Source organism: Phascolarctos cinereus, unplaced genomic scaffold (assembly GCF_003287225.1).
Source record: "Phascolarctos cinereus isolate Bilbo 61053 unplaced genomic scaffold, phaCin_HiC Scaffold_4;HRSCAF=312, whole genome shotgun sequence".
NCBI lineage: Eukaryota > Metazoa > Chordata > Mammalia > Diprotodontia > Phascolarctidae > Phascolarctos > Phascolarctos cinereus.
The window spans coordinates 302,139,854-302,153,369 of NW_027555847.1; the positions used below are offsets into that span (position 1 = coordinate 302,139,854).

The 13,516-nt window shown below is 36.7% G+C and overlaps 1 long non-coding RNA gene across 5 annotated transcripts in view; it reads right to left on the bottom strand.

Moving 5' to 3' along the window:
* LOC110222866 (uncharacterized) overlaps window positions 1–13,516 on the bottom strand; it is an 80,677-nt gene that overhangs the window by 14,522 nt on the left and 52,639 nt on the right. The window contains exon 6 of one of the 5 annotated variants that reach the window (XR_013486116.1): window positions 8,279–13,502. The exons of the other annotated variants lie outside the window; for them this stretch is intronic. This is a non-coding gene — a long non-coding RNA (uncharacterized LOC110222866). Of the gene's footprint in view, window positions 1–8,278; window positions 13,503–13,516 lie in introns of those variants that run through there. 5 annotated transcript variants of the gene reach the window in all.

Below are 13,516 nucleotides of genomic sequence, written 5' to 3' on the forward strand. Positions count from 1 at the left end.
TGTCTTGGGCAACTAGGTGTTGAAGTGGATAGAGTGCTGGGCCTGGAGTCAGGAAGACATCTTACTGAGTTCAAATCCAGCCTCAGACACTAACTAATTGTGTGACCCTGGGTAAGTCACTTAACCTTGTTGGCCTCAGTTTCCTCATATGTGAAATGAGCTGGAGAAGGAAGTAGCAAATCAGTATCTTTGCCAACAAAATCCCAAACAAATTTGTGAAGAGTCAGACATGACTGAAAAACAACAACAAAATGTCTTTTAAGCAGGCCAAGATTGCATGAGCTTTTTGGAGCTTCCACATGACATTGATGACAGTTCTTTAAGAAAATGGAACTGCCTCATCCAGTATAACCAATGCATCTTTAGAGCATACTTTCTTTTTTTTTATTAATTTATTTTGAATTATCAACAATCACTTCCATAAGTTTTTGAGTTTTAAATTTTTCTCCCCCTCCTTCCCCACCTCCCTCTTCTATATGGCTCACAATGTGATATAGGCTATACATGCACATTCCTATTAAACATATTTTCACATTAGTGGTGTTGTAAGTAAAAATTAGAACCAATAGGAGAAACCACCAGAAAGAGGAAACAAAACACAACAGAAGAAAACAAAATAGCAAATAGTATGTAGAGCATACTTTCTAAGACAAAATATAAGAAACATGGTCTGAAAAAGGATATTTCTTTTGCAAAGGAGCAAGGCAGCCCAAAAGCTCATACAGCTTGGTCACTCCTAAAATAATGCATTGTTGATGTGCCTATTTTCTTTGTCCAGACCTGTGATTTAATTACTTGTGGATGTCCTTAGAGACAAAACTCATTGATCTGCAATCTATAGTCTTAGTAGCCTGGGGCACAAAAAAAGGTTAAGTGACTTGTTGAGGGTGATGCAGCTAATAAGTGTCAAAAGCAGTATTTGAACCCAGGTCTTCCTGACTCCATTGCTAGCCCGCTATCCACTACACTACACAGGCTAATATAGTGAAATCACAGGTCTAGACCAAACATAACAACAAAACAAAACAGAAGATTTTAAAAAGCCACTATTCTAGCCCAGCACTCATCAGTGCTTGGCACATAGTAGGTGCTTAATAAATGTGTGTTGACCCTGACTCCAAGACTTGCTTGTTTCCTACTTTGATTTTGTCTATGTGCCTGGCTTAAGCCTTCCATTCTCCTGGGTACTTAAATGGGGTTTATGTTGAGTATATATGAGAGAATGCCTATGTGTCCACATGGTAAGGTGAAAGGGATTTATGCTAGTTTGTGGAGATTTGTACAGCGTTTACCCATTCTTGTTCATTGACTTTTCTTTTGAATTGGGGAAATCAGGATCAATATCAATCTTTATTTCTTTATCTCACACTAACTAACAGTAGGGGAAATGTATTTATAGGCAATATTTGCCATAGGTAAGACAATAATATGCATGTGAAAAATAACAAGAATCATAAATAATTTGGAACCTGAAAATATGTACAAAGCATGTTAATAAAACTGTGATTTTGGTGTTTTTTCCACAATAAAAACAAGTGAATAGTGGCAATGAGAAGCTTAAGATAACAAAGATCAGAGTAATGATGTGCTTTATTGATAAGGGTAAGTCTGCTCTAATAAGTAGATAGAAGATTGCACAGACATTGCATAGCAGAGAGAACATTGGACTGGGAGTCAAAAGATACCATTGGATTCCCGGTTTCCACAGATTTCTGGTTGTTGCTTTCCTAGCCTCCACAGCTCTAAATAGACAAGATGAATGCCATTTTCATAAATCTAAGTTTTATGACCTTAGACAAGACACTTCCACATTTGACTGAGAATTTAGGCTCCCTCCTTGGATCCCTGGACTTCTGATTGCCTGGCCATTTATCTCGTTTTCCAGACTGAAACTGAGCATGGCACTTCCAAGACATTTTCATGTCATTCTCCCCTTGTATTGTTCCCCCCAACTTTCCAATTTTAGTTCCTAGAATAGTAATAAAACCAACACTATTTTTGGAAAGGATGTATCCATCAATTGCCCCATGACTCTGATAACCATCCTTCTGACTTGCCCATCCAAAACACTCCTGTCTACCTCAACTATCTATGTGTTATCTTCCTCTATTTAGAATGCAGGATCCTTAATGGAAAGGACTGTATTTTTTTCTAGTATTACTGTCCTCAGCAATTAGCACAATGCCTGGTATATTGAACCTAATAAATGCTATTTCATTCATTTATTCTGGACCTCAGTTTCTTCATCCATAAAATGAAGATGTTGAAAAGTAGGACTCTAGAATATCTTTCATCTCTAACATTTTATGATTCATGTATGTCATTATACCATATTCCCATGTTCCTTATAATCTCAAAATTATAATAATTTATATGATAACTTCATCAATTTAAATTAATTTTGAGTCGTTTTATAATGCTAGTATCTTAGATGTACATAACACTTTGCAATTTAAAAAGTTCTTTTTAGAAACACCTTTGGAACAGAATGAGTAGCAGCTCTACAGAGCTATTGAAACAAATTTTCCACTTAACGCATTGGGGAATAGTTGGTCTTTTAAAAATTTTTGATGTCCATACCTGCGCTTTCATTGGTATTGAGAACTACCAAAGAGGAAACTTCTTCTGACAAAGCAGAAGGTTCCCACTCTGTAGCATGGGGCACTGAATAGTTTAGGATTTGCCTGGAACTCCACAGCTAGGTATGTCGGAAGGAGGATTTGAAATGAGGTTTTCATGACTCTGAGGTTGATTGCCTACACCATAGATGCTTCTACGTCATAAAAGGGTAGAAATAGTGCCTTAATACTTAAAAATGAATAGTTTCATTGCATCTCCACAAGTAGATCTACAAAGGGAAGTCTAGCTGTCGATAGAGTTGCTTTGAATTGCTGGCAATGGAGCAGTCACCATTTTTTAATTCAGATTCTGAACCACCACTACAAAGGTTATATGCCCCCTTGAACAAACATGTTAGTTACATGGATAGACATTAAGATGACCTATACTTCGAAAGTAAAGAAGACTTAGATCCATTTTCATCTACATTTTTAAAAGTGTTTTCTGTCTAAAATTGGTGACATAGGACATAAGCAACACTTTTAACTAGTCATTTTTACAGATGATTTTCTTCATTTTTTAAACTTCCTTTTCTTCTTTCAAATGTTTGTTATGACAGTAACTCCTATCCAAATGAATGGTCCTACTTTTCATTCATTTTAATCGGAACTAGTGTTGAAACATTTAAGAAAAAAAAACTTTTTTGTTTTTCACTGAAATGGAGCTTTGAGGGAAAAACCCATAAAAATTGTGTTATTTTTTGACATTTCAGAACTGTCTGAAAGGATTCAAATGATTCTTTAAAAATAATAATAATGGCAGTTGAACTAACAGCTCATGTGCCAAGTTAAAGCTTGATCTAATTTGAAATGGCCTGAGATTTGAAACCTCAAAAAACCCCCACTATTTGTAATGGAAACTCAGACACAGTGGTCCACAATGGAATCTCTGTCATGGCAGCCAGGTGAGTGGTGATCCTGGAATAAAGAAATGTAATTAAATTGTCTATATCAGGAACAGAGTTGACTAATTATTCATTGGGAACCTTCCAAGTTATCATTTTCTCCCTTATTAGTTCTCACCTTAATCATCTCTAGGTGTTTTATTTTCAGCTGTACCATCGTGCTGATCAAACTCAGTTATTTCTTTTAATTACTAATGCTGTAAAGATGTTGCATCTTTTCCAAGCTCCCTTACAGCCCACTACCAAATCAATTTAGGCATCTCAAAAGCATTTCTAAAATACCAGATGCTCTGTCAGCTGTGCAGAACAATGTGCTAATAATTATATTTCTCTTTCTAACAGCAGATCAAAGCCCGAGAAGAGGTGACATACACCTAGGATATTCAAACTCTGGCTTGAAGGTCAATTGGATCTGTAGACATATGTTGCTGATTTTGTAACATGAAAGCTAGCTAAAAAGAACAGATCAGTGAAATGCATATACTCAGAATCTTAATTTCAGCCCTAACCAAATGTTTACAGAATAGTTTGTAGAAGCTTGCAGTTTCTTGTTATCATACTTTTTGCCAAGCTTGGCAAACCTTTAATAACTATTCTATCAACAACCCACCAGTGATTTGATTTTAGTCTTAAAATGCTTGGATTTTTGTACTTATTGAACAATTTTTAATTGGAGGTACCTGAACCTCTTCTCGATAGGCTGTTACATCGCCTTACGGAAGTGAAGAATGCATTCTCAGCTTGAAATGACAAGAAGCAGTTATGGGGTGGGGGATAAAGGCCCTTTGTCTTAAGCAAGGAAGGGGACAGGGTGATAGGCAGCAGAGTACACCTGACCAAACAAGCATACTTTAAGGTGGGGGCTCTAAGTCATACAGGGAAACATTAACTGTACTCAGTGTTATCTTGAGCTTATGTTATTTTTGCTTAATTTTTTTTAAGGCAATAGGGGTAAGTGATTTGTCCAGGGTCACACACCTAGTAAGTGTCAAGTGTTTGGTCTGAGACGAGATTTGAACTCAGGTCCTCCTGACTTCAGGGCCGGTGCTCTATTTTTGCTTGATTTAACACAAAACATTGGAACATGAATTCAAGTGACATTCAATAGACATTCACTGATTTTTAAAGCATCCTTATCCTCATAACAATTCTGAAAATCATGTGGAAGACTTATTATTCCTGATCATTTTATGACTGTGGAAATTAAGACAAATAAGGATTAAGTGATTTTTTTATACAATCACACAGCTCATTAGTTAATGACTAAGCTACATCTGTAATCTGAATTAATCAATTCAATTTAATTCCACAAACTCTGAAGTACATACTATGTGCTAGGTATTTAGGATATAATGACAAAAGATGAAATAGTACTGGCCCCCTCAAGGAGCTTACGTTATCCTGAGGTGGGAGGGGAAAAGGATAGGGCATAAACACAGATAAATGAGGACAAAGTATATGCAAAAATAATGAAAAGTAACTTTGGGAGTGACAGAGAAAAGAAACAACTGTGCTTAGGTGAGATCAGGAAAGTTTTTCAAGTTTTTTGTGTTTGTATATTTTGGTCATACTATGCATTAAATTCACTACAGGGACAAGCATACTCAGCTAATTTGCTGATTTACATAGACTGTAGTTGTTTGATGGACAACTAGGTTATTAACTCTGAAAGCAGGACTCATGTCTTATTCCTTTGCATATTAATAATGATTAAAATGATCATTCTTTATATTTGTGTCATGCTACAAGGTTTAAAACAGTTTATATATGGTATCTGTCTGCCACAGTGTTGGGCATATACTTATTGCTTGATATACCTTTTTAATCTTTAATTTGAATACTGCTGCATATGGTTATAGACATGTGCATATACATGTATATATGTATATATTAATGAGTATGTATACACATATGGGGCATTGTATACATACATATAGGCATATGTATGCACATGTGTATATATGTGCACACAAATAGTATACACTATATATAGTGTGATTGCATACAGTGTCCATATGTATGTATACACATGTTATACATATAGGCACACTACATACATATGCACATATGCATACCTACTGACTTTCATTACAATAATCCCATGTAGATATTATGATAACTCTAATCTTCTACTTTATAGATAAGAAAACTTAGATGCAGAGATGTGAAGTCCAACCTTGTAGTAACATAACAAGGGTCAAAACTGACACACGAAGGGGCAGCTAGGTGACGCAGTGGATAGAGTACTTGCCCTGAGTTCAAATCCGGCCTCAGACACATAACACTTACTAGCTGTGTGACCCTGGGCAAGTCACTTAACTTCATTGACTAACCAAAAAACCAAAAAACTGACACCACACACTCTAGCTATAGTGCTCCTTCCATTATCCAATGGTGTGTATGTGAGCAAATCCCTATGTACATAGATGTATGTGAATAATCTATGTACACACTGAGAGTATCCTCAATGAAGATAAACTGGCAGGGTTTCCCTGAAAATACTTTACAGAGAACAGCATTTTCATAGTCATGCAAATGACTGAGAGGAATAGAGAATAAAGGTCCCACCTTATTTATTGTTTATTTATTTCAAGAAAGCATTTGATTCAGTCCAGCAAAATGCAGCTTTAAAGGTTCTCTGTCAGGAATTTGTTACTTTTGCTGATGTTAGGAACATACATCCTTGATAGACATAACCATGGGAAGATGAGGAACACCCTTAAGGAAGGATCAGACAAGCAAAATAAGATGAGGAAAAAGAATGCTGTGAGAGTTGAAGGACAAAGTGTGTGTGTGTGTGTGTGTGTGTGTGTGTGTGTGTGTGTGTGTGTGTGTATTTTGTGGGGACAGTTAAATTTCAACAGTCAGTGTTAAATGCTACATAAGGATCAAGGAGAGAAGGATGAAGAAATGGCATTGGATTCAGTAATAAATTTTGAAAGAGTAAAATCAGAGTTTACAAATAGGTTTTGGAGTCAATCAAAAAAAAGGTCTTTATGCAAAGGCAGGAAAATGGGTTGCCAATTAACAATCAGTATTTTCAGCCAAATTGTGACAGGTAGGTGGTACAGTGGATACAGTCTGGAGCTTCAGACTAACCAGGGATCACATGTGTGACCTCCGGAAAGTTAAGAGGGATACTGAAAGACTTAGCTTAAGTAGACGTAGGCCTCATATGTCTGATCAGCAATGCATGTTGTGGTGACTTAGTTGGTCTTGGGACATCTGCCAACTCTGAAGGCCCCTTGCTGCACATTTGTGGGCATTTTATGCACTAAAGATGACTACGACATCATGTCAATACATCCAGAGGCTACCAAGAAGCTTCATCAAGGGAGGCACAGCTCAAGCCTTGGTCTCCTTGGTTATTTAAGTCCAGAGAAAAGCTTTGTCATCTTTCAGGGAAAAAACACACCTAATCCCCTAATCCATGCTAAGTATGTGAGGGGACCAGGGGATGGGAGAAAGTAACCTTGGTAAATAGGTCATATCACACAGGATGAAGTGTTAATGTGTTAACTGGTATAATACTCTGTGACTGCTATTTAAGGTACAAATACCAATCTGATTGAATCAAGAAAGAAACAGCTCCACTGGGTGAGTAAACAGCTTAACTGTCTCTGAGATTTTAAGTAGTCCTACATAGATTTCAGAAAATCAAGTATGGGGATTCAAGAGACTGCAAGAAGGGAAGCTACCAGTGGAAGAAACACCTCATGAGGAATTTTTTTTACTTTTTCTCTCCTCAGTTCCCCACATTGCTTTGAAGTAAGCTTCTGGAGTAGAAAATACTGCATCCATTTGGAATTGGAGCAACATATTTCCTATAGACATGGATACAGAGAGGTCATCGCTCAAGAGAAGAAGTAATTTTGAGAAAAGCAGACCCTAGGAACCCAGCTGCGCCTTCCGCCCAGCAGAGATGCTGCACCTAAGTAGAGAGCTATGTAAGAACTCTATGGAGAAAGGACTTCCAGAACATTTAGCACCAGAAGTTATGAGTTGCTTTCCTCATATGTAGATACTACACATGTGCCTCATTACAACTATACTCTAATTCTGAGCCCATTCTTCCTATGGATGCTGTGCATTTGTTCCTCAGGTATATGGAGGAGGGGAGCTGTTTTGTAACTACTTTTCATATTGTGCCAGCTGAATAAATACCTTTGTTTAGAGTTAATTGAGCCACATGACTGGTTGTTAATTCAAAGAAAACCAGTGGGGGCTCATGAGATATAGTGTTAAGAATGCAAACCCTTAGAGTTAACCAAAACTCAAGGTAGCAGTCACCCTTTAGGGACCCAACCCAGGAGTGTAAGATCAGTCAGTCAAGAAGCATTTATTAAGCACTTACTACAATAGCTAGGAGGTACAGTGGAGAGAACCCTGGGGCCTGGCGTCAGAAAGATTGAAGTTTCTGTCCAGCCTTTGACACTTACTTGCTGTGTGACTCTGGGCAAATCACTTAACCTCTGTCTCAGTTTTTTTTTTTCATTGTAAAATGGAAATAATAATATCACCTACCTCCCAGTGTTGTTGTGAGGATTAAATAAGATGATATTTGTGAAGTACTTAGCATAGTACCTGGCACATTGTAGGTGCTTAATAAATGTGTGTTTCTTTCTACCTACTATGTGCCAAGCTGTGCTAAGCTCTGAGGATACAAAGGAGGGTGAAAGATAGTCTGCATTCTCAGAAGCTTACTTGATATTATGTAAGACAATAATAATAATAATAATAATAATAATAATAATAATAGTGGTAATAATAGTAACTAACATTTATACTGCACTTACTATGTGCCAGGCACTGTGCTAAGAGACTTACAATGATTATTTCATTTGATCCTCACAATACCTTGAGATGTAGGCACTATTATTATTCACAGAGGGTTAATGAATAAGGCCATCAGTTGTTATAGACTCAAATAATCTTGAATAAATCTAATGTATGGTTAAAAGACACCTTGCTGGAATGAAGCCTTTGAGGTGGCATTTTAGTGAGCTAAATAAAATCTTTTAAAAATAATCAACAAATAATAATCACAGTGGGATCTTGTATCCTCCACATCTTTCAGTTAATCATGTGATTGTAAAGAAGTGATCTACCACGGAAAATCACTTGTGAAAGCCTCTTTCTTACTAATTCTCTGTTGAAGATACCTTTGAAATGTATACACATATAAGTAGATGTTGATATTTTCTTAGTTGCTGTTTTAGAATTTAAAAGTCTGAATTTTTTTCCTTGTCTTCCTCTCCCCCCCATCTTTCCCATGCATCTTTCTGTCCCTCTGATACTTTGGGTATTGGGTATTGGTTCCTCAATTGCTTCATAAAATGTATAACACCCAGCATGAATTTCCTTTATTTACACTAGATCCAATCCAAATAATTTCCCATATTTGTTTTCTCTAGTACCATCCTACAACCTCTATAAGCATGCTTGGAATTCTGATGTAAGATTCTAAGTGTTTTTAATATCTATCACAGTAAAAAAAAAATTGTTATTAAAATTTTTCCTGTCTTCTCCGTTTTCCTTCTGTTTATTGTATACTTTCCATTTTTTATCCTCTGTAGGAATGCTTTACATGCCTTTCTTTTATTGAATGCCCATCTGTTTTCATTGATGATCAAGCTCAAGTTTGCATGGTATATCACCTTGGATTGCATCTTGAGCACCTTTGCTCTTTGGAACACATTATTCCATTCTTTTCTTCAGCTTTTGGTGGATACAGAGTGATCTTGTATTCTTTGAATTTATTTTCATTCCTATTTGAAGGTCTTTCTCCTGCTCATTTGCAGAATTTGTTGTTTTTCAATGGAATTGGTAAATTGAAACACTATATGTCTTGGACTTTGCAGCATAATTTTTTTTTCCTGGATCTGTGCAATCATTCAACTGCTACATTATTTTCCATGTTCAGAACTTCTGAGGAGTTTTCTCATGATATTTCTTGATGGTGGTATTCATTATTTTAAAATTCTTGTATTCTATGAGACCTATCATTCTTGAGTTGTTCCTATGCATCTTGTTTTCTAGGTCAATATATTTTGCTTATCACGTTATTGCTTTTTGCTTCTCTTCTTCCAGAATGTCTTTTCCTTCTATATATTTTCATTCAAATACAAAGGGAAAAGAAAAATAGTTAGTTTTTCTTTCTTTGGCTTCTTTGGTAAGATTTGCCAAAATGGATTCCCATTTTTCTATTCTGACAATTATTTTTGCAGTCCAGGCCATGATTTCTTCTTTTATACTTCTTATTTCTCTTTTTAACTATTCAGACACATCCTGTTGTAGGTCCATCTCTTTAGAATCTGTCTAGTTTGATTCCTTTCCCTTTCTTTGCTATATTTAGTCAGAGAATTTGAATTAATTTAGATGACCTGGAGGTTATACTCCCTTCTGTTATTAACATCTTCCCTGTTGGTTATCTGCATGTGCTAAAGGTTTTAAAATGAATTTTCTTCTGCCTTTTCCTCTCATGCTGCTGGAGGAGCTAGCTACCACCAGAAATAACATCATGAGCATCAAAACCAGGAAATTCATGACAAACAGACTTCTGTGATGTAAATAGATGGTTATAGATGTCCATCTTGGAGAGGTCACAGAGTCTAAGATTGACAATCAGGAAAAACTGGTCAAGATGTACAAGATAACTTCAGACGTGGTGACAAACAACAGGCTTTGGCATGATGTATGATTTTTCTCAATTGTGAAGAGAAAAAGGAACCAAAATACAGACTTTCAAGGCATGCTTTGTATGAGAACAAAAAGATATCAAGGAATCAGTGAAAGGAACACAAGAATAGAATGAAAAAAGTCAGGGATACTGCAAAGGTAAATATTAGTGCTGGCAAAAAGAAAGATGATACTCATCTGTGAAGTTAGTATGGATTTTTTTTATCAGAGCATAAATAAAAATGTAAAACCTTTAAAAAAAAAGATAAAGTGAATTTTCTTCCTCCTGGGATTTTTGGTGATTTCAGTTTGTGTTTTTCTCCCCCCACCCACTCCATACCATTTTCCTGCCACTCCCTTTCTGACATCTTTCTCTTTCTTTGATGGCAATTTTCTGGGGGGTTGGACCTCAGAGCTATCTTAGGCTACTGCCGCCCTAGGGAATTCACTTTTCATTGGTTTTATTCTCTGCCCCTGTGACATCTGGGTGGGAACAAGTTAGAATCTGGATGATTTTCCTTTAGGACCGGTGGAATCCCACATACATACTGATGCCCTGCCTCAGTTCCCTCTGTTCATTAGCAGCTGCACTGGCTACACACTATAGTGTGGAGGGTAGGGGATGTAAAGTGGGAAAAGAAATCAGCCGGTAGAGATTGGAGCACCAATAAGGGAATTGCTGAGTGGATCCCCAAGCACAAACTTGGAATTTTGCTGCCTGTCAGAGTGTGAGGGCTGGTGGGAGAGGAGTGCTGAACTAGTATGTTATGGATTAGGGATTAGCCTTCTCTGCTTTAGTTCATTGGTTGTTCCCTCATTAGGGTTTTTGGTGTCTTAGACTGTGAAGACAGCTGTAATTACTTGACTTCTTGCACATAATAATTATTTTGGAGAGGTTTGAGAGGTCGTGAAGATCAGAGAAAATGTCTCATCTGCCATCTTTTTGGTCACATGACCCCCATTTTTATTCTCAAACGTCCTTAGGATAACTTTGCTTATTGAGTCTCTTGCTTAGCTTTCTTCAAATCTGTTTCGCCCTCTACTATTTCTATTTCATGAAGTCATGCTGCTCATAATCTTCAATCATCTCTTTCTATAAGACTTTTCCAAATAAGTTTATAGTTTAATTGTTTGGAAAGTAGGTTGTATTTGCTGCATAAGGCTACTGTTAGGCTCTTTCAGTATCTTACTATGGCAATTAATTTGTACAGGTTAAACTTCTGTATAAAATTGTCTCTATCTTCTTTCTTCTAGATAGATCCCATTTTTCATCATCAGTAACTTGTTTGAATTGGTCTGTTTAAGTTATTTCATTATTTCTTCATTTTTACTATTTACTCTGAGCACATTTTGATCATTTCTCTAATAAATCAGTGAGAAGTCTATGTATACCAGAACAACTTATTAGGGATTGACTCCCATATCAGTGATGAGTTACTTCTTGTCAAAATGGATCAATTTCATTTATGTGATGTTATTTGGTGTTTGTCGTAGATGATGCCTAGAAATTCTTGAAGAAAGTATTCATGAAATGGAGACATGACGATTCCATATAGATTACTAGCCTGGCTCATCTGGTTCCTTTTTCCTGACCCATAATTTCCCATATATTTCTCATCAACCTCACCTAATCCTACTTTTGTACTAGAGTCACTGAGTATTAAAATATATGTTGATTTAATTTGGAGGATCTGATTACTTTCTTTGTAGATTTTTTCTGTTTTTCTTTTACCTTTGCAGGAGTTATTGGTGCATAACCTGAAATTACATTTATAGTGGTCTTTTTGCAAATGCTTAATCATGAGCACTGCAATGCTAAATGACCAAATGTCCCACAAAATCATGTTTCTTATTGCCCTTGGGTGTGTGATTAAAACAACTCCACCAACTCCTTTATTTGCTTCTCTGAGGAGAAACTGTGAGGCATCCATCAATTTAGCTGCAATTTCCATTTTTCTTTTTGGTTTCATTTATAGCAAGAATGTCAAGAATGGTATGATTCAGTTCCTCCAAGAAAACGACCACTCACTGCTCATTGGACAAGGACCTCACATTTAAGGAATCAAGAGTTAGATTATAGTTTATGGATGATCTAAAAACTATGTCATTCTTAGCACCTTCTGTTCCCTTTTCTCTAACTTTGTCACATTCATTGAAGAGGACTGAGGGCCATTTTGTATTTTTCTTCGGTTCATGGATTTTTTGGCCAAAGAATGTACCACACTAATGGCCAACCTGCTGCGGATGAGTCTTTTTGTACTTACCTAGGCAGGTACTCAGAAGCAGACTTGGCCTGTTTCCCAGACTATACTCAAAGCCTTTCCAGCATGGTAGGAACTGCCAGAGCTTTCTTTCCACTGACATAGCTTTCAAGAATTCAGTCACTCCTAAGCAATTCAATGAAGCATCTGAAGAAGATTCTATGGAGGTCCTGATTTTATACACATACACACACATATGTATGTACACACATATACACATGCACATATATGTGTATACACATGTGCATTTATGTGTGTGTTTTTATATGTGTATAGACATGGATATGGTTATGTAGTTCAGTCATTTCAGTCATGTCTAACTCTTCATGACCTCATTTGGGGTTTTCAAGGCAAAGATACTGGGGTGGTTTGCCATTTCCTTCTCTTAGTCATTTTACAGATGAAAAAAAAAACTGAGGCAAACAGAGTTAAGTGACTTGCCTAGGGTCACATAGCTAGTAAGTGTGTGAGGACAGATTTGAACTCAGGTCTTCCTGACTCCAGGCCTGGTGCTCTATGCACTGCACCAAGTGGATACCGTAGACAGAGAGATAGAGATAGCTAGAGACAAAAGTTTTCAATGCCACAGAGATTATTAGGTTGAGCTGGAATTATTAGCTACACACAAAATTTTGTTCTCATTTTATCCTTTTTTTCAAATGTTATATTGATTTTAATTGTTGCTCTAATTCATCTGGTCTGACTACCTTTTTAGCCTTATTTCATATTGTTCCACTTCTTTCTTTTTAGCTTCTAGCCAAAATGGATTCCTAGGTCTTTCCATATTTCATTATATATTGTCCCTCTTCTCCAGGCATTTGCCACCGTGTCCTTTATGCTTGTCCTGCAGTCCCTCCGCATGTCTGCCTGTTGAGATCCTGCATTCTGATGGCTGCTTTGGCAATAGTTCTCAAGTAATCATTTATGTCCTCCATATTATGATATATGAAAGACAACAACGTGCAGCAGATAAGGAGCTATGAGCCATTTTTCCATTTAGCTGTAACATCTTCATGTCTTCTGGTGGGAAGGAAAGAGTGCTGGATAGAAGAAT